This window comes from Silurus aristotelis (genome assembly GCF_946808225.1).
Source record: "Silurus aristotelis genome assembly, chromosome: 16".
Taxonomy (NCBI): Eukaryota; Metazoa; Chordata; class Actinopteri; order Siluriformes; family Siluridae; genus Silurus; species Silurus aristotelis.
Genome location: NC_139589.1, coordinates 8,440,814 through 8,468,781, shown reverse-complemented (window position 1 = coordinate 8,468,781; position 27,968 = coordinate 8,440,814). Strand labels below are relative to the sequence as shown.

Sequence of the window (27,968 nt, the reverse complement as noted above, 5' to 3'; positions counted from 1 at the left end):
CCCTGGGACCTGATTTGTTCAAGTGTAAAGACAAAGAGGTGAGAGAGCAAGAGTCTGGGAAACCGTTAACAAAAATAGAAAAAGCAGAGCAGGCTGATGAAAGAATTTTTAAGCTAGAATTTCCATATTTATGCAAAATCATTTTGTACAGCAAAAAGACAGGCTAATGTACTCTTTCAAAAAAGCCCAGAGTCTGTATTTGGAAGTGTTAAGGATGTTGCCTCTAAGCTAATTAGTGAGTTAAAACAATTGGTAGAAACTTGTTCTCTTTCTTTTTTTTTGGGGTGGGGGTATGCTGACATAGGACCTCTTCTCATCTAGGCAATTAGCATCTTTATTCGCATCCAGCTCCAGCGCCTCAGGCTGCTCCTTACTTCTGGAGAGACTCGGGCCTCTGCCTAACAAGCAATTACGCTTCTAAAGGGGACTCGTAGCCAGTGTGCTTCTGAAATTGCATTGTGGAAGTCTTGTCTTTTTTTTCTATTTTTTTCTGCAGTGCTCACTAATGCTTCCCATGCCCATCTGTGGGTAATAGAAATGTTCAGTGAATCTGCCTCAAGTGCTTCAGTGAAGGGCCTCTTTCTCAAACACATATGAGAATTGTGTAGCTGGTAAAAGGGCCATTCAGATAGGAGTTAGCAGTGTGTATGGGAATGCATAGAATGGGAACTGGTACAGTGTGTGTACACAAAAGTACTGCATGTGTGTGGGCAGTATAGTAGGCACTCTGTGTTTTTTTGCTTGGGTAGCAGTGATCCTGAATTTTTATGTATTGACTTTGAAAACTTTGGACACTCTAATTGTGTGAATTTGGTGGGAGAAAAGATAAAGACTATAGCTCATATGGTTGAAATTTAAACAATTTATTCATGGTTTTACTGGTTCTCATTAGCCATAGCATTTGTGGTGTCCAAAGGTCTCTCGAAGGAAAGAGATATCTGACAGTTTTGACCTTATGGGGACATGTGGCTGGTCCCCATAAGGCAATTCTTTTTATTTTATTTTACAAAAGCACCTGCAAGTTTTATTTTAAAGGTTTAACCAGGCAAAATGGTTTTGATTACTGAGGTAAAAAGTTTGAATTATGTAACTTTAAACAACTGCATTGATGGTCATCTATAGAGGGTCCTCACAAGGTGTAGTAGTGTGTGTTGTGTCAGAGTGATTATAAATTTTTTGCTGAGCTTCCCAGCTTTGTGTGAATATGTGTGCCATAATCGATTGGGGCGTAGCTGTGTTTAATAGGATATCTACAGACTGAAAGCAGGGCAGCACTACACATAAACTCGCTCCTCTTTTCAATCAAGCCATGGAGGCACTAGATCACGGATTAAGGTGCCACATGGCACTCCATTTCAGCCCCGTTTTGTTTTCCAATCTCGTCACAGTGCAAACTGAGCATCGTTTGCCGTTGATGGCCCGAGACTTTTAATCACTGCCACTGACCTCACTCATCAATAATATATTAAAAAGCAGCTTTGTTGCTCCATAGCTCAGCAGAGCATCCACAACATAGCATTCGCTTTCTTTCACTTTCTCTCTGTCTCTCTCCCTACATCAATCGTCAAGCCCATCACCCCTGTATAGCTCGACCTCCGCTCAGCCTGCATTTTCTGCTGCGCTGCGGCAACGGGCCCTGCTTACCTAAACAGCTTGGGTTGAAAACGATTCCTTCAAATCTCTTCAAGCACCTGGAAGAGATTCAATAAATTACAATGAGCGAGTGGGTTGAAAACAAGACATAGCATTAGCGAATTGTGTACCTCGTTCAAGGCCCAGTATTTCATTAAAATGAAACAAAATTTACCAAACGGCTTAAGCGCACTCTATCTCGTCACATGCTTGCATTTTCGAAGTGTCTGAGCTAGTTCGAGCACGAGAGGAGAGGAAGACTGCTTGCGTGTGGGTGTGTGTTTGTGTGCCCAGGTTTTGGCGAGAGATATTGTCATGAGAGCAATTGAGAGACAAATGGAGAAGTGCTAAGGGGCTCTGCTGCAGTCCCGCGGAACCACACGCCATGCCTGTCGCGTTGGAAAGTCAAACCTGAGGCGTCGTTAATAGATCCCAGATGATCCTCTCTGTAAATTATTGTGTTAAGAACAAAACCCAGAACAGTTACAGAGTCAGAATCTAAAAGTAACGCTCGGCTGCCTTCGCATTCAGCCAGCTCCTAGGCGAAAATGTTTCATACCTCTTTGTTCTGAGAATCCCTCAAGATTTCATCACGATGTATTTTTTCCCTTTTTCTTTTTCTCACTCTCTCTTTTTTTTTCCTGTGTCTTTGTGCCACTGTTCTTACCATGAATTATGCTTGTGCCTTTTAAGAGGCTTTTCGGAGGACAGCTCAACAAGAGTGCTTACCCCAAGAGCGCAGGACTAATGTTCAAGTGCTTGACCTCGCTAAAAATACGATGAAATATGAAAGCGAACGAGTTCATAAAGCGCACCAGAGGTGAATGGGTTGGGAGGGATTGCTACTGTATTGCTGTCACATGATTTAACTGGGTGTGATATAATACAACTCAATCCATAGTAGAGAACATGCATTCACTGGGTTGGTGAGAAGTGCTTTACAGGGTGTAATGGGTGACAGGTTGAATCTTGGATAATGATTTTTTTTATTTTCTCTGTCTGCTATTATCGTCTGTAAATGATCATTACTGTCTAAATTTCACGTAGGGGAAACGTGAAGGGTGTAGACAGCTGGAATTGCACAAGATGTTTAAAAGTGTTTGCAGCATCTTGAATTCAGCCAAGCTCAAATTCTGCTTTTAGAAATGTAATGACTTGAAAATTCTGGAGAATTATTGCCGAGAAGTGCTTGAGAGGTGCTTGAAGAAAGTCATTTCATTTTCGAAGAAGTTTAGTCGTTTAGACTGTAATTACCTCCAGCCGTCACTGAACCATACTTAGACCCATGTAGTCCTAGTAATAGAACATGACACTGACCACTGTGCTGGACAAAATATTTTTAATCCATCCTGAAGGGAAATCAAGGCACTGTTATGTGAACGACATCTCTAATAATTAGGGTCAAGACCTAAGTGCTAAAAAAACCATTTGAAACAGATACTTACAACAATAGTTTTAATGGCAAAGGATTAAGATAAGATGCTACAAAAATGCATCAGTTGTGGCTTGGGCCGGGCGGGGGTTGGCGGTGGGAGACAACAACCTGGTTTATGGAAAATGTCAAGTGACAATATATTATATATCTAGGAATTGTGGAAATTCTTGCTCTAGTCATGAGTCAAACCATTTAACTCAGCTCTCTGATGTTCTCGACTCCCAAACATCTCACTGCTATTTATTCCTTTAAATAAACAAAGTCTAAATGTTTTGACCAATTACGGTCCGGCTTTGCCAATATTATACCTATATTTGTGTATTATTGTATACGGATCCTTTTGAAAAAGCACGGAAGTGGGTCGTCCTTGTCATACTGAATGTGATGTACAGTAATCCCCGGCTTTACTGTGGTTCTAATCTCGCGACCCCGGTTTATCGCGGAATTGCATTTGCCACATAACTAATTTGTTTGGCTGATTTTTCCGTTCTCTCGCGGATAGCGCAATAGACCAAAAAACTTATAGGGTATTGTTTTTATGGAGTTTTACGTTGAAATTTTTTTATTTATTAATAAAAATTATTATTAATGATAAAAGGAAGTAAAATGTTAATACAGTACTGTATGCATAAAATTGCACTTTTGCGGTGGCGTCCGTTTATTGCGGTTTTTAATTTCTCACGGGCGGTTTTGGAACGTAACCACCGCATTTTCTAATAGCCTCAGCATTCATACTTTTGAACATATATGTAAATCAGCTCTATAGGTTACACCTAAAAAAAAAGTCAATTGATACAATTTATACATGAAATAAATGTAACTTGGTTTTATCATGGCAGTTTAGTAGTGTTTTGAACTTGAGAGACAATCAGAGTTTCACGTTAATGTTGAGTGTACTTTTTTTATGTGCAAACATACAAAACAAATACAACAAATAAAACGCAAACAAACAAAAAAAGAACAAACCTGAGCATGGACAAAACCAATGGCATGCAACGACAAAACAATAATCATGGGTAGAGTGCAGTAAACTGCGAGTATGTATTTCAAGTGATTTATTAACACGAAGGTAAATATGTATATATTCCACCTTCTCATAAATACCACTGTGTTTATTTAACCAACTGCCATGGTCCAACAGTTGGGTAGTTGAGGAGCCAGATTGTTCAAAATTAGGCAGAATCTCTAGCCAAAGAGATTTTTCGGAATCTAGGGGATAACGGAAGTAAAATGTCGCCAGTGCTTCTCAAGTTCCAGTTTTCCAGGTCGGCTTCTCCCGGCGATCGATTGGCAAATGGTGTATTGTTTTATTTGCTCAGGATAATTGGTCTCTGTCAACATTTGATTCCAAATTTCAGGATTTAAACTCTTATCGGCCAAGCTGGATGAGGGTGGATATTCATTTCAGACCGTGGACCGAAGGATTGGCGGTAGTTAGACTATGAAAGCTCTGAAATCTGAAGAGTAACCCTCCACCATTAATGGCCTGCAGTCAGCCAGTCTACCTCTAAATGAGAATTTTGAATAATCTCCTACCCTAGATGCTGAAAGATAGGACGAGAGTTTCCTTGATGGTTCCAAGTGCATGGACAAAAGCAGATCAATCAAGCGATGATGGGAGCATTAGCGTTGTGATGAACCTCCATTGTCTGGGAATAATGATGGCAGAGAGTTAGATCCTAATCAGAGGAAAACGCATGAGATGATGCAGTCAGGCCTCACTGTGAAAAGGCTTAGATGGAAAGTAAAGTCTGAATATTCTGAACACCCCCCATGCATTCCATTGATTGGTTTTAATGTGGACTGAATACAGACATGATGGTGAGGAGTAAAGGAGTAATGGAGACCAGTCCGTTTTACACCAGCCATGCAGCAGGTTGCACCCAAAGGCCACATGAATCAGTAAACAGATCATGTTCTCGGTAATTAGCCTCTATGGGACTTTGCACTGTGTGTAAACGGCTGAGTATACGGGGAGCTTATAAGGTTTGTAAAGAGAAAAAGAGCAGAAGAAAGCACGTTTCTGACATCTTCAAGGGAATCGGACTGTAAAATGTTGACACCAAGAAAATGGTTTGATATAAAATGTGCTGTTGAAGTTCTAAAAACACAGCTAATTACACAAGGACTGACTCATATGTGTAAAGACGAACTCCTCTATAGCAGGCCTGGTGATCTGCCAGGAAAACCAGAGATTTGGCCAGAATATCGAATCATTCCCAACATTTTTTACTTGTGGGAAATATCAGAATAAATTCAAATAAAGTTGATCAGCCGAAGCTGAGGGTTTTGTGATGTTTGACCTAGAGGGCTAGAGAGCTAACAAATACAGCATATTAGATTTGCCAGTTTAGCATTGCACAAACTACATACCTAAATCATTATGAATTTCTCTACTATACAATAAATAGGGGAGAAAAAAAAAAAAAAGGTAAAGCTAGTCAGTATAGTAAAAAAATACGCCTAATTATGAATGAGCTATTATTACAAAATAGAAAATGCTATTATTATTATTATTATTATTATTATTATTATTATTGTATTGTTAAAGCAGTTTGCCTATTATGATATTATTAATAAATGTTTAACCTTTTTTTTTTACTTTTTACAATTTATTTAAATGTTTTAGAACATTAAATGACAAATTTTTTGTACAAATATGTACAAATATAAATAGTAGGTATTTCACAAGCCACTGTTTTTTTTTTTTTGGCATTTTCAAATAAAAAAGGATATTTTTAATGAATGTTTATAGGCTATACATTTTTTATCAGGGTATTTAAACTGGTGCAGATTTTGCCAAGCACCAACAAATCCTTTAAACCTCACTATGAAAGGGTCTGATATTTTTCTGTATTTATTAAAAGAAATGATTGAAAGTGAAACTATTGGAACAGTTTTTTACTTTTTAACGTCCAGTCATGTCCTATGGAGAGTAATACTTGTATTATAAAAGCTCTTATATCTCAAGATTTTGTCAAATAATGTCCATCCAAAGATTTTGCTTCGGTGTTATCTGATTCGATCCTGTTTATTTTTTCCCTCTTGTCACCGAGGGTTGTAATGTTACAAAATAAGATCAAGTCTTTTAGGAGCCACTCATAAATGCACCCAGTGAAATAAGTGAGCGAGTTATGAGCAGGTTTATGAGGTATTTCATGTCAGCAATGTTTGCATGACTGCAAGATGAGGCAGTAAACCTCACCCTGTGCCTTTATGCCATAGACATTTAATCGATTAAAAGAACAAACACACAAAGAGAAAGTGAGAGAGATAGACAAGTATAGAGATATGTCATCATTCTTTTATTTTTTGTGTCATTGGTAAAGGTTCCAGTACCTCATATTTGCAATTTCAGCATGTGTTTAAACATATTTTTTTTTTTTATGACAGTGTCAAAGCTTTCTCATTATAGAGGTATTGTGACAGCGATTATCACCACAGATAAATGCTTACAAAACAACCAACAAAAAACACTTTATGGAGAGCCATGGCATTTTCATCGCTCTGGCTGAAATGGAGGAATCATTAGGGCTCTGTATCTCCTTCTGAGACGACATGATGTACAGCTCGATACAGTACATTTAAAGCAGCCATGGGTTTATTGTGATACGGACTATTTGCATGCAATATAATGCTTGTTATAAAGGTGTTGCAGAGTTAAAGGCCATGCATTCACTACTGGGATTAAAGATATTCATAGCCACAGCCCCTTTCATTGAGAATGACAAGCATAGAGGCCATGCTTTCTTTATCGGAACTAATAAAATTACAAGCACCGCCTCCTTTAATAGGACTGACGGGATTTCTGGCCACACTTTGTTCGTTAGGACTGGCAGGATTGCAGGCCACAACCCCATTTTCAAGACTGATAGGATTATGGGCCATGCCTCCTCTTTTAGGACTGACAGGATTATAGGCAATGCTTCCTTTCTTTCGGACAGACAGGGTTACACAATCCACCTTCTAAATTAGGACTGACAGCCTTACAGACCACACCTCCTTCATTTGAAGTGTCAGGATTTTAGGCCTCATCTTTTTTTTAAGACTGAAAGAATTATGGGCCAGGCCTCCTTTTTTGCATGGTCAAGATCTCTGGCCACATCTTATTCTTTAAGACTGACAGGATTACCGGCCACAACTGCTTCATTAGAATTGATAGGATTACAGACACCACCTTCTATATTAGAACTAACACGATTACTGTCCAGACATTCACTTTCATTTTCAAAAGGGATAGGATTATGGGCCACACTAATTCTTTTTAATATGGACAGGATTTTAGGCCAGACCTCCTTCATTAGGACTGACAGAATTCCATCCAAACATTATTTATTAGGACTAGCAAGATTACAGGCTAAACCTTCTGTTTTAGGACTGACAGGATTAGAGACCAAATCTCCTTCATTAGGACTGACATGATTACAGACCAAATCTTCTTCATTAGGACTGACAGGATTACAGACCAAATCTCCTTCAGTAGGACTGACAGGATTACCAAACAAACATCTTTTATTAGGAGTAGCAAGATAACAGGCCAAACCCTCTTCTTTAGGACTGACAGAATTACAGGATAAACGTATTTTATTAGGACTAGCTGGATTACGGGCCAAACCTTCTATATTAGTACTGACAAAATGTTTATTATTATAAACTTTACAGGATACAGAGCATACCTTTAAATTAAAACTAACATTATATGCCACACTACTTTTATTAAGAATGATAGGATTAGAGCCCATGCCTCTTTTAATAAGACTAATGGGATTACAGGCCACGCCTTCAAATTTCAGACTGGCAGGATTGGGGGCCACACGTCCTTCCGAGTGTCGTGACTGACTCATAATTTTCTGAACACGCTATTATATATAAGTTAATGTTTAAACCCATTTTAATAAGACTTTCCTGTGCTGACCATGCTCAAGCTTGACAATGTGGCATTGGGAAAGGCCTGCTATATTTGGTAAAAGCCTGCTTTATTTGCACCCTCCCACACTTCTCTTTTGTTTTCACCATACTAACACAAAAGCTTCACTACTGAAAAACTCAGGCAGCAAACACACAACTACAACTATTCAGACGCTATTTTGTGTTAAGTGTTAACTATTAAAACTAAAGATAAAAAAGCATCAGACTTTGTACTGGAAATGTGTGGCAGCATAAATTAGATTAGATTCATACTTCAGTGTTATTGTGCAGAGTGCAGGTACAGAGCCAATGCAGTTAGTTCCTTACTAGACGTGAGTAAACGTTTTTTTAACCAGTTATTTCTTCATCATGGCACTTGTTAGTGGGTGGGATATATTAGCCAAAAAGTGACAATTTTGTCCTAAAAAAATGGGCTAACGTAAGTATTGAGTATTGAGTTTCACAAGGGCCAAATAGTGACGTCTAGATGACTGGGTCAGAGCATCTCCAAAACTGCAGCTCTTGTGGGATGTTCCTGGTCTGCAGTGGTCAGTATCTATCAAAAGTGGTCCAAGGAAGGAACAGTGGTGAACCGGTGACAGGGTCATGGGTGGCTGAGGTTCAATGATGCACGTGGGGAGCGAAGGCAGGCTCGTGTGGTCCGACCCAACAGAAGAGGTGCTGTAGCTCAAGTTGTAGCATCAACTGCTAACGAAGTAAATGCTGTTAATGCTCGACAGGTCAGAAATGTTTTGGCAGCAAAAAAAAGGGGGTCCAACACAATATTAGGCATGTGGTCATAATGTTATGCCTGGTTGTTGTATATATAATATTATGTTCTATAAAAGTGCAGGTACAGTATGAGCTTGTTAGTAGAGACCAGCTCAGTGCAAATTTCATGGTGTGCAAATGTAGAGGTGCATTGTGCAGCGAAATGAGGTAATAATGTCAATTAAACAACAGGTGACATTCCAAAGATTACATACACAGAAATGTGTGAAGAGAAAATGTATAAAATAAAGCAAGTAACATGAAAAAAAAAAAGAGAAAAACAGCATTATTAATGTACAGCACAGGTTTTTTAATGGTTCAGATTGAAATATCTTTTGACATGTTTACTAATAGCATTTGAAAGTTGGTGTCATTTTCATGTGCAAGTACATACTGTATGTTTAAAACAATATTTTATTCATAATCAATGGAGCAGAAGCATAAAGATAGTGCTCTTAAAAAAAAAAGGGAAAAAACTCAGGCATTTGTTTTAGCTTTACATTGCCTACATGTGGCAAAATAAACAAAAATGGTCATAGACGATATCACAGACTAGCAAGCATAGTATATATATATATATATATATATATATATATATATATATATATATATATATATATATATATATATATATATATATATATTTTTTTTTTTTTTTTTTTACAGCAACCCCGACAGCACTCCAGCATGAGATATCTTCCTGCAATATCATGTTCATGTAATTCCTTGATTATTTTGTCTGCTATGTCTTTTAGATTTATTCGACTTGCCACATACCCAGAGGAACACAAATCCCTTCTTCATGTATTGGCTTGTTTTATATGCTGTCTCGAAATCATTTATAGCCAGCCATTAGGTCTACATGCTTATTGCATGAGAAACCACAGACTGGAATTGTCTTCTTAATTTTTTTTTGCCCAACTCTATAAAAGAGCAGGTTTGTTTTTACTCTCTAACTGCACTGTGACATGGATTATGTTTTATAATTTCCCCTGTCTCATACCTCTACAAGTAATTATCCAGCACATCACTCTCCAGGTTGCTAAAGATATGCTCCTTTATAACACACACACACTCACACACACACAGAGACACATAAACATTATTACCTGCCGTATGCTTATCGACTGTTGCCTCTCGTTTGGGTGGGAGGCAGCGGATCAGTGATTTATTTATCCCATCCACATAGCATCCAGTCTGCGGCGGGGCTGAAATCTGCCTGTTTGAAGTGGGGTTGCCATGGCACAGGCGCTCACAAGAAAGACAGAAAGAATGAAAGAAAAAAAAGAGAGAGTGCGAGAAAGAGGCGGACGGGAAGAAGAGAAGAAAAGAGAGGGTGAGAGGGTTCTGCCGACGCTGGACTCTATGCTAATACATCCTCATGGCCATGTGGGCAACTGTGAAGTGGCCAGGCCTGCCACTCATCATAGCCACCAGGGCAGAGAATAAAAGGAGCCATGACCTGAAAGTGAGGGAAAGAGAAATAGCAGAGAGAACGAGACAGAGACATAGATTGGCAAAAAAAAAAGAAAAAAGGGAGACAGACAGGAAGCAGCTGATAGTCCTGCAGCCTTGTTCCATTTTGAATTAAAAACTGTCAGGAATAGTTTTCTTAATTTCCCTAACTGTTTCTTTCATTAGTCTGCAGTTGTGAGAGATTGAGTCGAGACTGATGGTTGTAAATAAGTCAGTTTCCTCTACAGCCCAGGCCTTTTTTTAATTCCTTGCTATTTTCTTTTTTTAAAGATAGTAACAAAGAATTTTGTCAATCTTAATGGATAATTTAAACTGCACTATGTGGAAGATTGTGGACACCTGAACATAAGATTGATATGTGCTTTTTAAACATCCAAATCCAAAATCTGTCTCTATTTATTATACTTTTCACTCTCCTGCTAAGATGTTCATTTAGATTTTGGAGTGTGTGTGTGAATATCAGTGTTCATTTAAGCCATCAATGTGTTAGTAAAGTAAGGTAGTTATCTAAAATGAGGAGGTCTGGGGTGCAGTCATTGTTTCAATTCATCCTAAAGGTGTTCAGTTAGGTTGAGGCCAAACCTTTATAACAGGCCACTCAACCCATGTTGCTTTGTGTGCAGGGAAATTGTAAAGCTGAAACAAGTTTGAGTCTTCTAGTACAAGTGAAGGGAAAATTGACAAGGTGTGTAATGCAGGTTGTGGCTGCAAAGAACCTTCAGACACTGTCTTTGTCAAAAAGAAAAAAAAAGAAAAATTCTGAAACAGGTTCCGCTTATTTCTTCTGTTTTAAGGAAATGACAATGTTAGCCACAAAGGTTGAAAGTATAAAACTTATGTACTTCCTGTTTATAGGAATACAAACTGGATGAAGATATCACAGTGCATATAGTGGAGTAAAGTTTGTTTAAGTTGTATGCACAGACTGTTGTATGAACAAAATTAGAGTAATATCATGGGGCTTGGCCGTGCATGCCGAGACTTTTATTTAGTGCTTTGTACAGATATGTCAGAATCACTCCATCTACACCAACCTCCAGAGGACTACACTGTCAGAGCACATCCTCAAGTCCTCCTAGCAAAGTGCAAGTGGGAGCATGAGAGCTCGCCGTGCAACATCCCCATTACTCTTAAAAAAAATAAATAAATAAAAATTCCAGCTCTTCTATGCTTCTGGGACATGATTACAACTTGGAAACCTTAGTCTGATTGCTTGTAGGCAACTCTACTGAGTGACTGAGTGTGTGCTAAATAGAGCCAGGGTGCACTCTGGATGCACCAAGACAATCTTTATGAACTAGTCATTGATCACCTAAAGTATATGTAATTACAATATAAGCCAAAATGCAAGGACTGCACATTAAGAGAGATTGTTTCCTTGCAAGACCCACACGGTCAATATCCATCTCCAAATGAAGAGGTATTTTATTGACCATGATGGAAGAAACATGCCGTGGACACTCTGCCATTATGTGCTCTCGTGTCAAAGCCTGACATTTCTTTCCCTCCCTTCCAGCTGTGATGTTGCACGGCTGGGTTCTGTCTGGTCTCTGTAATAGTCAGAGCCTGTCAGAACCCACAGCTTCTATTGTTTCTGTCGGCTCAAGCCAGAGAGTTTATATTATACCAACATTGTGGTTTCGCCACATTCCAAAAACATTGTGTAAACCCCTGTAAGAGAACGACGCGTGAATTGGAGTAGGGCTAGTAAGCCGTTCTAACGACGGTTTGATGCTAATAGTGTAGTTGTCTCGCAAAAGCCCAAGTGCACTTTACCTCTAGTATAATGGTTGTTTAATAAATCCTAGAGGTCAATGGCCATCGATTTGCTGGCCCGAGCCATGGTTCTTAAATTGACCCATAGACATTTCACTACTTTTGGTCTTAAAAGATTTGTCACTACAAGCAGGCTTTGGGTAACAGCTTTTTAATGCTGTTTACTTTTTTTTATTAATTTTTTATTTTTTTTGGAAAGAGATATTAAACCTTTCCCTCTAGCCAGTATCTGGGCATCCTATTAATTCGCAAAAAAAACATAGTAAAATCTCAGTCTTGACCGAGTTCAATCCATCAGTGATTTTGGATCATTCGTTCCTGGGCCACTATTACACAAAAATAAAGGCAGCACTATTCCTCTTATATTGCTGTAACCAATGTGATTAGACCACACAATGAAAAAAAACGTCCACAGCGAGTCTATGGATGAAAAAAAGGGAGACACAATGCCAGAACACTGTGATCAAATGCTAAAAATGAGCATTCTTAATTAGGAACAACAAATTAGTCCTAAACAATTGTTTAATGTTCTTAATAAAAAACAAACAAACAAACAAACGATGACTACAATGTATGAAGCAAATGAGGGGTGAGTGATTCATGGCTGCACGTGCTGTCTTGCTTAAAACCCACCAGTGACACAATACTCACGGAGAGGGTTCATCCAGACCAATTTTCAGCCTCAAGTGGTTTATGAGTCGCTTCCGGCAAAAGAACAGAAGCATCGGCTAATTATTTAACCCGCTTTTAATATTTCTGCTTCCCGTATAACTTGGCGAGGACACTGCGCTATTTGAAACAGTGTAAAATAACTGGCTGAATAATAACTGAAAGTGAGTGACAATCATGATTTCATGTTAAACATTTTAAACAACATAAAAAATAAAAAAGCAAAAAACTAAACAAAACACAATTTCATTCTTAGTAAATCAAAAACTGCAGTAACATGTAGACTGTATGAACAGCAGGATTGGAGGCACACGTGTATAGAACGTCTTTGGATGTGGTTGTATTTGAACTAGGAGTCCCAAACCTGTTCCACAAAGCCAGCTCTATGAAGATATCGTTTATGTGGTTTGGAGTGGAAGATCTTAAGTGGCCTATTATAGAGCTCTGACCTCAACCCTGTTAAACAACTTTGGGATGAATTTGGAATGCTGACTGCAGCCCAGACCTCCTCACCCTGCATCAGGACCTGACTTTACCAAAAACCTTCTGACTGAATGAAAAATGTAGTGAATCATACCAGGAAGAATGACGGTCTTGGGGACTAAATATAGGATGGTAAAATAGGAATAGGATGGTAAAAAAGATAGATAGATAGATAGATAGATAGATAGATAGATAGATAGATAGATAGATAGATAGATAGATAGATAGATAGATAGATAGATAGATAGATAGATAGATAGATAGATAGATAGATAGATAGATAGATTCTTGAATATACTATATACTTGTTCAACCACACTGTAAAGTCAGTAATGTAGTTCCCAAAAGGCACTAATCCCTTTTTTGTCTCTGTCTAAGTAAACAATACTTGCTTATTCATGCAGCGATTATAAACATTTTTGTTCTATCAAAACGAAGACAATACCCCTGTATGCAAAATGGCTTGATAATTCCCTTGGAGTTATGTAAATCCCGCTTTGATAAGTGCTCGTATTTGTATTCTAAGCCGGGCATTTATTCAGCGAGAAATCAAGCGAGCATCCTCCCTCTTAGCCCTGTCAGAATGAGTAGCTCATTTTTTCTTTCTTTCTATCTCACTCTCTTTAAAAAAAAAAAAAAAACAAGCCTCTACTCAGGCCAATAAATGGAGTGAAAAGGCCGAGGAGTGAGGCTGACCTAAAATGAAAGGATCTTGTTTGGAGTGGTTCATCTCAAGGAGACTTTTCTCATGGAGCTGCTCATTAGAGGTGTCCTCACCTCTGTCCAGCCTGCGTAATGACTGCGCTCGTGAGTACCGGACCTCTGGCATGGAATAAGGGCTTCACTAACCTACTCGGCTCAATTCCGATAGAGTAGGCGCCGGAGTAACGTGGTCTTAGCGGACGCTGGCTCTAATGAACGACTCGTGTGGAACAATAACCTTTAGGTCAACATAAACAAATCACTCAAGAGGCAACTAATGGGAGTTTGTTTCTTGCCCGGGCGGTGTGGCATATACAAACAGGGGACCGGTGGCTGGAGAAAGAGCCACTAAAAACAGAGATTCAATCTTGCTTTTTGCAGACTGAACTGAGCAACCCCCATTGTAGCTGATGAACCCCCCTCTTTTTGGACTTTAGCCACCTCTGGTTGGAAAAACGTGAAGGTTTTTAAGCTAAGTGTCAGTTTCTTGGTGACTGCAGTGCTGCTTTAATAGGTCCAGTTTCTTGCTTTAACAGCTTCACCATGATCTGCTGGGAAATTAATCAGATTTTACAAGGCTGGTTGCAGGCAGTGTTGCATAATGAACCTGCCCTGTTGCCATGCCCTGGTTTTACAAGGCACAAGAATCTTTTCTTTTTTTTTCTTTTTTTTTTTGGCAAATATAATATTATTTGGTGTATGTATAATCACATCCTCTGAGAAAAATAAAACATTCTAAAAAATGATGTTCAATAAAATTAAATCCATGAAGTAAGATAAAAAATGATTTACTGAAGTAATGAAATAGAATTATATGAATGAAAATAAAATATAAATAAAATGTATATGTATTCATTCTTTTGAGAGATTATTCATAGAATGTATGATGTGTAATTCATTTAAATAAAGTAATCATATAAATTGTAATATTTGTTTTTAAATAATGCAATAAATGAAAGTAATCTTTATTCCTATACAGTAACTGAATAATAATAACAATAATTATTATTATTATTATTATAATTATGGAGTCCCATTGTCTTTTTTAAAATGCAAGCCTATAAAGGTGTACCAGTTTTTTAACCATCACACATTTCTAACCAAAGTCTCATTTTCCCAAGCTTTGCACTTTAGGTTTGATTATGTGAACAAATGCTGATTATTTCTCTTTCTTGGCTAATGTCATCATCTATTTTTTTATTTTTTTTTTATAAGGCTGACAAGTTTAAATTCAGAACAAGTTGATGAAATATAAAAAGCTGACGTGGTAAAAAAAAAAATATAGCAGTACTGAAATGGATCTCTGGGATGATTGTTTGTGAGGGTAAATTTTGATTATTTCCTCTTCTCATGGGCACTGTCCCATTATATTTATTACGACATCTGTCAGGGAAGGGGAGTGCATATTTATGTTCTTGTGTAGTTTGTGAACATTCAGGCCATATGGTGGAGATTTCTGGCTCTAGATTACAAGCAAGCTGGCTATTTGTCATTGTGAATTGAGTAAACAAGCTAAAAAAACCTATTGATTAAATTTTGCTAAGCCTAATTTAATTGAAATAACAATGTTAAGGAGCAGCAGCATTAACTCACTCATTGACTCGCCTTGCTATCTTTTCTAAAATCGTAGACCTCTTCTATTTTTTATCTAAATCCACTGTGTGCTGAGGATCCCAGTGTTGGAAGTAGAAGGTATACATGAAAATATCCAAAGTGGTACCTGCTGACTTCATAGCAGAAACTATTCTACATTGGCAAAAGTATGTGGACACCTGACTATAAGATTTGTATCTGCTATTTTATGTAAAATAGGATATTCAGCTCCACTCTTCTTGGTTAGATGTTCCACTAGATTAGAGCTTTATAGTAGGCCATACTAGATCTTCTACCATTACCCTTGTTAACCATATCTTCATGGAGCTGGCTTTGTGCACAGGGACATTGTAATGCTGGAATAGGATTGGGTCTCCTAGTTCAACTGAAGGAAAAATTTCATTCACAACCTTATGGGTACCACCTGGGGAAGAACCAAATATGGCTGGAAAAGTTTAAATACTTGAATACTATATCCAAAGACATCCATTACAATTGTGTGCCTTTGACTTTGTGATAACAGTTTGGAGAAAAGCTACATATGGCTACAAAGTCAGGTGTCCCAATATTTTAAATCCATGTAACGTAAGCATGTGATAGGTCTCTAATGTGGCAAAACAAAGTATAGATTAGAAACACACAACCTCAGACACGATGTGGCCGGTCGAGTCGAGAGGCCATCACACTTGACTTGCGCAATAGCTACTATCTAGTGAGCATTTAGACTAAACCTGTAATAGGCTGTTGAGAGTTGACACTCTAGAATCTTGTTTTGAGTGGGTTCTTCTGGACGTGTCTTTGTTCAGCTGTATTTGATACAGCACAGGCATTTTCCCAGCATCCATTCTCCTAGAATTTGAGCTGAACATAGACAAGTTAATATGAATAAACAGGGTTGCCAGGTCAGGTCAAAAGACCTTGAAACTAGCCCAAAGAGTCAGGCACTAGAAACAGGAGACAGGAAACATTTTTTATTCTTTCATCTCAGCCGTTTGAATGGGAACCAAGGTCACCGTGGTGCGCGCGCATTGCAGAGTACAGGCATTATCCACCACATGATAATTCCTCCTTAACATCTCCTTATCTTTGCAATATATCTTATAACAAAATTCTCAGCACTGTAGACACACTGTCTGCACTTGCACCTTGCCTTTGCGTGTACACATTTATTAGAATAACCTTTAATGATTTTGCTAAGAAACTTAATATTAGTGCATATTGGTGTCGTTTTTAAATAATATAATAACAGTGAAATTGCCAAAGTTACTTACCTTTCTCTCTACTGCCCTAATGGGATTCATATATTAGCAAAATTCCTGTTCCGATTCACCCCGAAGTGTGCAATAGGTCGTTTCAATGGACATTTAAGCTGTAGAATGTCGTTAATGAGAACTGTATGAAGATCTATGAGCACCTGTTCTATGCATTGGTATCTATGTATGAACATTCACTAGACTAATGTAATGGTAAAATAAGGGACTCTGACATGCTCAGGTGATGTGTTACTTGCATCATCTCTTTCCAGTGAGCCTAAAGACATTGCAAAGTGACATATCTGCTAAATATTTAATAAGACAACTATATTTTTTTGCCGGAGAGTAGTTTTTAATATGAATTTTGAAAAATATAGTAAAAGGAAACCGCTGTGGTCATTAGTATTGTTCAGTCGGAAGCAAAAGTCATCTCATAATTGTTAGACATTACTACGATATGACATATGTATTATGATTTATAAGTTGGTTAACAAGCTGTCAGTAAACATGTAGTGTTTACACATAACGTGGCTGCAATAGTACATTTCATTTCATACTAAGATGAAACATGAAAAAAAATAACCAGCTTCTAATCCTCTTTGATACGATATTGTTCTTGTATCACAGCGCTGTTGCATTTTGTTGGGTGAGAAGGTGATCGTTATTCTTGTTTACTTATAAATTTGAACATTTATAGCATCTTTGACAACTTGCACAGTGGATTGAGAGATATGACGACATAATTGGTAGTTGGAGATACGATGACATTTTATGGCAGGAGATTTTTTTTCTCTCTCTTGAGCATTATGGGAGTAAAAATCCATGGTGAGGAAACTTTGTGTTTATGGCTGAATAATATGTACAACTAATGTATTAGCTAAAATGTAAGTGACAACAGGAAGTGACTTGTTCTTTAATAAATGAAGCAATTACAAAGAGTTTCTCAAGATATCAATAATATTATTGTCATTCTGCCCAGTGTTCATTTACAAAACAATAAGCCTTATAAGGACTGAAAAAAATCAGAATAGGAGTAATAATGACATCTTTTTTTGTGTACCAGAAGAAGTCAGGCCAGGCTGAACCAATTATAGATGTCCTCTGATGTTTCTCAACGGTCAGAGCTCACTAAGATGCATCATATTTGTCCTTAAAACTAAAAACAAATCCAATAAATAGACTGTGGTACGATTCAGAAAGTTAAACTCTAATAGCTAAAGCTAGACTCTGGGAAACAATTCTTTCCTTTGTGTAGCAGCTGTGTTGTTATTTTTTTCCTCTAATAAAAATCTAATCCATTGTGATGACAAGCAGTAAACAACAGCAAGCCAGTAATATGGGACCATGAGAATATTCTTTTGAGAGGCAAGCCACTGGGTCCAAGGCTGTACTTCCTATTCCTGGCCATTATCTCATGGTCGGTTGTCTCGTGTGTGATGATGCCAGCTGTTCTTCAGACAAAAAGCATCACCTTGTTGTTGTTGGTTTTTTCCACAGAGTTCATGTCCTCGCACGATTGATTCTTTTCCTTCCAATGAAGCACTCGTCTCCAATTATGGCTGTAATTTAGTGCTTAATTACAGTAACATTCCACTATTAAAAAAAAGATGATCAGTGGAGATATGATTGTAGTGTAGCTAAAAATGGTGCAAATGAAAGGAGAAGGTATACTATATGGACAAATCTATTGAAACACCTGATTTTTCCAGTCATATGTGGTTGTCCCTCAAATTTCCCTAAAACAGGACGCACACAATTGTGTAGGATGTCTATGGATGTGGTAGAATGAAAATATCTCTCTTCTTGAACTAGGAGACCCAAACCTGATCCAGCATGACAACACCCCTATGCACAAAGCCAACTCCACTGAGATATGCTCTGCATGGGTTGGAGAGGAGGTTCTGACCTCAACCCTAGACCTATGGGATTAATTGGAATGCAGACTGCACCCAAGTCTCTTTAACCCTAAACACTATTTTTAATAAGCACAATCCAAAATCTAATAGAAACATCTTCCAGGAAGAATTGGGACAAAATATGGAGTGCGGTGTTCAAAAAGCAAATATGACTCTTATGGCCAGGTGTACACAAACTCTTATATATAGTGTGTATGTGGCAAGGACAACTTACTTTAATCCTTAGCTCTGTGTTTTTCTGTCATGTAGCTTAATGTTGTTTTATGTAGCACCAGGGTTCTGGAGGAACGTTGTCTCATTTCACTGTGTACTGCGTCAGCTATATAGGGTTGAAATGACAATAAATGCTTCTTGAAGTTTTTAAGTCTCTTCAAGTCTTGTATGCTCTTGACATATTTTTAGTCAAATTATTTCATTAGCGCCACCAGAAAGGCATCGGTCCTGGCAGCTTTTTTATTTCTTTCTTTTACACAGTGTGTGTTTAATCAAAAATGAAATTTCCCTCAGATACAATATTCTCTAAACAGTCTCTTTAGGTCGATATTGTTGACAGTAATCTCCAGGCTACGCAAATTGACCAGCGATAAAAGAAAGACAGGAATCAGCGGCCTGTTTATTGTTTTTAAATAAATCAGCACGTGGCGATCGTACAGTCATCCCTGCGATGAAATTGCTTCTAACTTATTGTGTGTTTGTCACTGTCTGGAATCAATAGCATCGATCAGGGACTGCTTGTATTAATTCTCAGTCTAATCATGATTTGTCTTTGTAAGCCTATGCACTGATCTCCCATGTGGACAGATTTGACTAAAATCAGTACACCAAGACATTAGTACAGTACACAATATAAAGTATATTAGGATGCACAGATCAGCCATAACATTACAACCGAATGGGTTATATTGGATAAGTCAACCTTGTGTGGTAAAACAATTCTGACACGTCGAGGCATGGACTTTCTGAGACCTCCGAAGGTGTGCTGTGGTTTCTGGAACCAATACGTTAGCAGCAGAATCTAGAGGTTCTGTAAGTTGAGGTGTGGCAATCAGGGATAAGACTTGTCTGCCCAGCACATCCCATAGATACTCAGATTGCGATCTCGGGAATCCACGGTCCAAGTCAACACCTACAGTAAATCTCTTTGCCATGTTTCTCTAACCATTCCTGGGCAGTTTTGCCAAAGTAATAACTCAGGAATGCTAGAACCTTAGGTTTTCCAGCAGAACATTGCACAAAGCATTACATTTCCTTTACCAGTGTGGCTTCACCTTCTTCACATATTGTATCCTGGTGCCATCTCTTCCCCAGGTAAGCCACACACCAACACCCACACACACACACAAAATCACACATACAAACACACTCACACAGACACAGCTGTCCACGTGTTAAAGAAAACATGATCTATCAGACCATGATACCTTCTGCCATTGCTCTGATAAAAGGTTTTAAAAATGCCACTTGTCTATAGTGTTAATGTTATGGCTGATTAGAGTATATGTTTGCTAAAAAAGCAAGCAGCACATACTATTTTCTATTGAAATAATACTAGTGATAATCATGAACAAGATGAAGAACATTAAAAGGGTTGTACATACTCCCAAATCAAAAATCTAATAGTAAATATGTACAGTATACTGTATACAAAGGATTAACATAAGGTTTAGGAAATCTGTACAAAATATTATTTATATGAACAAAACACACAGCTTCATGTTTTAATTGTATTTGTTATTTAAAAAATACCGACAGTAATCAAGATATCACATAAAAGATTGATCACAATACTGATTATATCACGTTATTGGCGAGTACTCCTGCATGCAGTGTTTTTAGGCTTCAATTTGAGAGAATGAGTTTCCTTTGAGCAACTTATTTAAAGATTAAGAAAAAGTTATGTAAAAATGCAGCTCATGAATTATTTCAGTAGTGCGCATAGAGGAACCTTGAGTCGTGGTTGTGTCGTAGTGAAGACAAGGCCACTGGGTTTCACTCTCGCAGCAATTAATCTGAAAGTGAGAATGAAAGCCCCCTCAATTTGTCCCTTCGCCTCCACCCAGTAGAATCTCAGGAACAGATTTCATATCAATGCATGCAAATGGATTAATCTGGCTTCATTGAAGCAGACAGAGGAGGAAAGAAAGGAGCGATTTTTGTAAAGCATGTTGGCATATCTTACTGTCAGCGTAACCCGTGGTAACATTGATTGAACATCCAAGGATGAAAAGATTTAGTACATCGGGCCGGCTCTTATGAATAGGAACGGGCATTTATTTTATTTATTTTTTTCGGAGGTTTTTTAAGCGTCCTTCACAGAGAAGCTTCTCTTCTGTAAAATTGGAAAATTACTATTGTTACATGTACTGATGAAGATAGCAAAGTGATGAAAATGATGCCCAAGGCAAAATGAGTTTGTCAGCTTACGCAGGCAATAAATATGGCTCATTTGAATTGAAAAAAGAAATGTTTGCATATTAAATTTTTGTGGGTTTTTTTTTTGCAAATAATAGAAGGTCAGGTATGAAACACAAACTAAACCTCTTTTATAACAGATTTTTTATAATTTTGTATGACACATTTCAATATAGCTGATCACATCATTCCATATACATTAATATAAAGCATTAAAGCCTGTCCCTGACATATTACTGTCTCATAGCGGTGTTAAGAGGCTCAAATATAAACCAGTTATTTAAGAAGATCATCAGAAGATCATGAGTTTCAATCCCAGCACTACCGAAATGCTGCTCCTGGTGCCTTGAGCAAAACCTTAACCTCTCAGAGTACAAATAGGATAACTGTAAGCTACTAAAGGCCATAGATGTAAATATAGATTATAAATTCTGTGGCTGTATTTACTTATAAGATTCTGTATAGAATTTCAAGCATCCTGATTTTAAGTAAAAAGTCACTGCTATATCAAATAAGAAGTAAAAAAAAAATATAATGTATATTGTCTTTTTAAATTAACCCAATTTCATATTAAAATGTGTTATATGGAAAGTGAACATGGATATGATGGATAGGAAAAATGTTTTTTTTTTTCCAAACAGTTGGTTTTGTGATTGGTTGTTGACCAACGTTAGAGGTGATTGGTTAATGGAAACATTGCTGATACATGTTTGTTGGGGAAACAGTGGGCATCAGTGATCGGTTGTTGGGGACACGGTGGTGATCAGGGATTGGTCACTGAAGAAACAATGGCATCTATATTTAGTCATTTGGGGAACATTGTTTATCAGTGATTGGTTATTGGGGAAAATTTGGACATCATATATTATAGTTGAGGAAACGCTGGTCATCAGTGATTGGTTGATGAGGAAGCAGTGGTAATCAATAGTGGTTAGTGTTTGGTCATTGTTAAACAAACTGTTATCATCAAAATAAAATGTCACATTGAGAATAACTTATAGGATGACTAAGATGATTCTGCAGAGTGTTTTATATATATAATTATTATTAAAAGTGATAGTAGTGTTTAGAGTGCAGTATGATTGCTAAAACCTTGTGCTATCACTCTTATTGACCCCATACCCAGAGAAAAATGGCTTTATGTCATTATCAGCTTATGCTATGATGCACATTAAACACCATCTTGCCCCTGACGAGGACTTATGGGCTAATGGGATATGGAAAATGCGGCACTAGGCCCACTCTCCTCTCACTGCTGATTACATTTGGTATCTTAAAAGCATAAAGATTCACTTTCTAACACTGCCTCAACTGCACCACTGTGGATGATCTAGATCTTCGCTAACACATGCAGAACTCAGTTAGTCCGTGTGTTAAATGGGATAGAAGCTCCGCAAGTTGGAAAGTCAAACCCTTAGAGTCCTGAACTGCCAGTTGGCTTGGGGCCAGGAAATAACTGCGGAGAGAAAGTGGTTGTGAATCCATTAGCTCCAGCTCTGAGCTAGAATGAGCGGCAGCTTTAATAGGACGGACAGGGGAAATGCAGAATCACTCATGGGCTTAGCCGCAGCATAAATGCACACGTGGGGAGGTTGTTTGTGCTGCAGTCTGGTCAGAATAAAGATCATGGCCGTTTGGAGAGTGGGCGGATGCTACCAAAGTGGACTGATTTATTCAGTGATCACCCACCTGATTTTAATCTCGGGTACGAATCAGGAACGCAGTAACATATAGTAAGGAGGGACGCGCCGACCATGTGGAGGGCTCTCTGTGTATAATGAAATAAATGCGGAAATAAACGTCTGCCTCTGATTGCTGTGGCACAGCGGAAACGACAGTTAAAGCAATCATCCGGCAGTCTAGATGCGTTGCCAAAGTGCTGTTTCCTTTCGCACTTATGTTTTAGGCATGGTTTCAGCTAATAGTGGTGTTGGTTTTTTTCTCCCAGCACATCCTTTGATTGAGGCTTGCTGTGAAATCTACTAATGTTTCCCACATGTGTGTAAGTTTGACTCAGATTCTAAAATATACCTCTAGATCTGTGCTAGAATTAGGTAAATTGTCTGCACCAGTTAATCACATCCATTTGCATTTTTAGAATTCTGTCATGACGGGCGTGAAAAAAAAAAAGAAAAGAAAAAAGGCAGCGCCCCGTTGCATGACATCCTCGTCAGCGTGGGTTATTTTTAGTGCCGCCGACTGACGTCGTCCACAAAGGGTTGCCAGGCCTCTGTATCAGTGCAGCCGTTGTCAAACAGGCGTGAATGAAGGCCAGCTGAAAAGAAGAGCCTGGTCAGGGGACGACTCACCCACCCCGCCACCCAATTATCAAACGCCAGCAAGCCTGCAGCACAGCGCCATACTGGAGGGAGGCTGCAACCTGTTGAGGCAAGCTGTCAATTATCTCCAGGAGCCCGCTCAGCCCGGCAACACGTGCCATTCCCTTATTGGGCTAACTCCAACACTACACACACACTCACACTCACACACACACACACACACACACACACACACACAGAGAAACCCAGAGTGCAGGGATTCGTTAAACAGCCCTTAGTCCTGCTGTCTGCTAATAAGGTTTCACTGCAATCGGACCTGAAAGATCAACACACTCCTGTAGGTGTGTCTCTTTTTTTCCGTAGTGTTAGAACATCACTATTTTTAGGCAGGTTTTGTGGAGGATGTGATTTCGACATGTTTTTCCGGCATATTCATCTTCGGACTTTAAACACATACTGTATCTGAATCTGCAACTTAGAACAGCCCTCTTCTGTAACTACCAGTCCCTGTCTTTTAACATTAGTACAATTTCAAAGGTAATGAAATATAATGTCAGCATGTGTTATTTTTAACACACTTTCTGATCAATTTACAAATCTGAAATGGCAATCAGCTTCATTATGATCACATAAATGTCTTGTTGGAAAGAGTATGTTAATAAAAAAAAAATCACACATGAATTACGTTCTTGAATACATTTCAAGCCCCGGTCACAACGCAAGCAAGCAGCACTTTTAAAAAGCTGCACATACTGAACACTCACACACTCGTGGTTGTTATAATGACACTACGGCATAATAATGTGCCATGCAGCTACAACCACGTAACTTTGCGCCAAATAACATGTATCTCGCATGTAATTGAGGTTTTCCAGTTTCCGAATCTGAAATTGAAATGAATTTGGTGAAAAATAGCTGCATATAAACATAGTCCCTGTGTCTTTTTTCTCAGCCATCCATCTGGTATGGGGGGAGTGTGTGTGGGAGAGGGGGGGGTGTATGTGATCCTGTCTGTCTCCTCAGTGTGTGACTACTTGCCTGGAGGGATGGACCTCTGCAGAGACACACACTGACTCTCTCTCTCTCTCTCTCTCTCTCTCTCTCTCTCTCTCTCTCTCTTTGTGCATGTTTACTGCTGGGCCTTCATAAAGCACTTCTCTTTGTGCTCTGTGCGACACTTCCTGCTGATAATTATGCTTTAGGAGGGGGAAAAGCCCATCCCTCCTTTTCCCCTTTTTCGTTTCCAAAAGTGCTGGACTCTGGCTGCTCGTGAAGGCATTTGCTGATTGCCAATGCGCCACCTTGCTTGTGTTTTGTCACGCTTAATTAATTACTTACCGAATTACACACGTATTTTTTTTATGTAACGTCTAAAGCGTTTTTAGCATGTGGGTGGTTTGTAGCAGCATGTGTCAGGGGCGGGCGGCCATCAAACAAAGCAGCACCTCGTCAAAGGCGCAGCCGACGCACATTCACGGCCCGATAATTCTCAAGGAAGCCGTCCGTCTCCGCAAGACGAGGTACACGGCTGGAGGAGGACGCGTACAAGATTAATTACTTAGCAGAATTACTTCACAGTGATGAAGTAATTATACGCCGCATACTGACCAACATGGTCCTGACTCAGGACACCATACACATCAGTGTTAACCCCTTTGTCAATTTGGCCTCCTCCAGCGTGGCTTCACAAACGAGGGTCAGCTAATGAGGACTTCCTGAAGGTTAGGAAAACAGAGGCATAGGTGGTAAGGAGAGAGCATAAGCAAGTGCACCGAGGTCAATATCAGGAAAATCTGGCCTCTCACTGTAGGAAGCTTAATAAAGCCCACACTCTTTGACTAGATGGAGTCTCCGAGAAAGCAAGGTGTGTTCCAGATAATGAGCTATCAAGCTAGCGAATTAAACAAACAACAAACAAAAAAACATTTGTATAGCTTTAAAGACTTAGGACACCAGGCACCAAACCTTTTCCTTTTGCTTAGCTTAGTATCATAGCCTTTGATACGGCAGTCGTAAAAAAAAAAACAAAAAAAAAAAACAAGTGCTTGTAACCATAGTAACAGCAATGCTCCGAGAGACTGAAGATAGAATATTTGTTCTGCATATCAAGGATAGAAAACATTTGGCCATAAATGAAACCAAAAAAATGTTTGACCATGTATAACATAAACATACAAGGTTGAAAACTTTGTAACTGTGTGACAGATGGCCAGACTTGTTTCAAGGCACGTAGAAGATTCTTACATGCAATTTCTGTGTTGCTTTGCCATCTGCTGCATTTGATCACATATACTGTAATTGTGTCAAACAGGATAAAGCTGGTAACACTGTCCCTATAGAGGGGTCAACCGTTTGGAATTTTTAGGTGGGTTCTATATAATCATTGTTAGGACTATTGTTAGATGACTGCTATGAAGATGTACTGTAAATCCAAAACACACTAGGTACAACCTCTACCTCTTTGTAGCAGCAATAATAAACTACAGTCAACAGCTTACTACAATGGATCAAAACCAAAGGTTGCATTGAATCGCCTATCACTGCACACCTTAACAACGATAACTTTAATGAATGGACATTCGGTGCCACCCAGATGAGGATGGGTTCCCTTTTTGAGTCTGGTTCCTCTCAAGGTTTCTTTCTTTTAGCATCTCAGGGTGTTATTTTCTTGCCACTGTCGCCCCTGGCTTGCTCATTAGAGACCAACTTACATTTATAAGGAACAAAGTTATACATTCTTTTATTACCATTTTATCTCTGTGATTGAAGTCTTCTCTTGATATCCACCACACGCTGCTCCATGCATGCACTAACTCTGTTGTCTGCCATCTTGATTAACGGTTTCTGGACTGGCCCGAGACCGCCTATCCGTAATTACTTACTACAACTTAACACTTACGTGTACGTCTACGTTAGCATCTATTTTTATACCTGTAAAATTAAAACTGCCGGTCTGTCTCGAACGTCATCGGCTCTGTCATGTTATGGTTTCCTGCATTTTCAGGTCTTTCATGGTTTTTGTTTTTTTTCTTTTCACAGAGATAAATTATCCTCAGGTCTAGACTAATTAGGCCAACCAACTTCCATGTCATGATGCAGCAGTACCCAAGACTAATCACCCAATTGGCTACAAACTCAATAAACACCAACCTGCATGACCATAGCAAATCAAATGTTATTATTTATTTAATCATTTATTTAGTATGTAATTCTTTTTCGGCTTACACTGTGCATCAGATGCCAATGATTTCTGGGCAAGTTTGACTTTTCAAGTTTATATTTATTGAAAGCCAGACCCTCGGACATTTAATGGTGGTCTAACAAATTTCGGTAGAGCTAATACAGTAATTAAATGACAGTAAATAATTTTTTTTTTGGTCTTGGATTTCAACAAGGGGAATGGTAAAAGAGGAAAAAAGGTAAAAAAATTATTCTGTACTATACAATACTAACGAGGCAGTGAGGAGGCAGAGTTTTTTTTTTGTAGTTACTGTACAATAATAAATTGAAAGAAATAAGAAGAAAAATCAACATAGCCACCTGCTGTGATTTGCAAGCCAGAGCACACTTGGCAAATAGCACAGAAACCAGTTTTTTACCAAATTACACAGAATAATAAATAACAATAAAGTGATATGCTGGAACAAGTCTGGAGACCTCAATAAAACCAACTGTAAGTTCATTTTTAACTTAGGTGGACTGCTGAAAACAGGAAGTGGGCTTCACAGATAACTCCTCAGAATCTTGGGTTGAATATTTCATTCAGTAACATATCATCCCATTTATGTATCACTTAGGGTCACTTCACAATTACAGTTGAGGCAAAAACAAGAGGCTTGAAGGATGAAGGGTCAGGGGAAAGTCAGTGTTAAGTGGTGTCTTAAAAAGTAGGGACATGACGGTTCAGGAGAGGGCATTTCAAGGTCAGTGGCTATGGCAATAAAACATTTACACCAATTAAGTCATCGTGGTCCTATAGGCGCCACCAATAAACCAGTATTGGTGGACCTGAGACTGCAGGCCAGAGTGTATGACTGTTCACAGAGATACAATTTGCTTTACATGTATAAAACAGACATTAACATTTATATATTTATATTTATTAAAATCCTGTTACATTGGATTTTGCCATTTTAGCAATCCAGGTGACTCTCTTATAATTATTCTTAATTACAGCAAAAAATTCACTCTATTACGACTTCATAAGGAGTTGATCCTTATTTTTGCAATTTGCAAGCAAGCTGTATAGTAATTGGTTTGCAGCATGCTGCTTATTTCTGCAATACCAATTCACATTCTTCATTCTTTCAATATTCAAATAATACAATTGTAATATCCTGGTGGAAAATTGCCAATTTGCGGCTTATTTATGACTTATTTACTAATAAAGCAGCGCCTGAGTGGTTCCCTACAAACATTGTATTTGTCCAAAGTTTCACACTGAAAAAAGTAGAAAAAAAAAATCTCTCAAGGAAATAGACGACACATCTTTGTCGCGTGAAAGTGGTCATCTCTGACCATCAATGCCACAGTCGAAGGCTAATCAATGGTCATCATTTGAAATAATAACAGCAGCAGAGCCCTGAGCTGCCAGCGGTATTTTGGACTCCAATTACTCGTAACCATTTGTCCTCGCACCCGTGGCCGTGTATGGAGCCCTTCT

At 38.5% G+C, this 27,968-nt stretch overlaps 1 protein-coding gene and 1 long non-coding RNA gene across 14 annotated transcripts in view; both read left to right on the top strand.

Moving 5' to 3' along the window:
* cadm1a (cell adhesion molecule 1a) overlaps window positions 1-27,968 on the top strand; it is a 328,120-nt gene that overhangs the window by 115,993 nt on the left and 184,159 nt on the right. The window lies entirely within an intron of this gene.
* On the top strand, window positions 259-9,222 carry LOC310739231. Its single transcript, XR_014537297.1, has 5 exons — window positions 259-3,032; window positions 3,132-3,553; window positions 4,039-8,393; window positions 8,443-8,971; window positions 9,069-9,222. It is a non-coding gene; the product is annotated as an uncharacterized lncRNA (long non-coding RNA).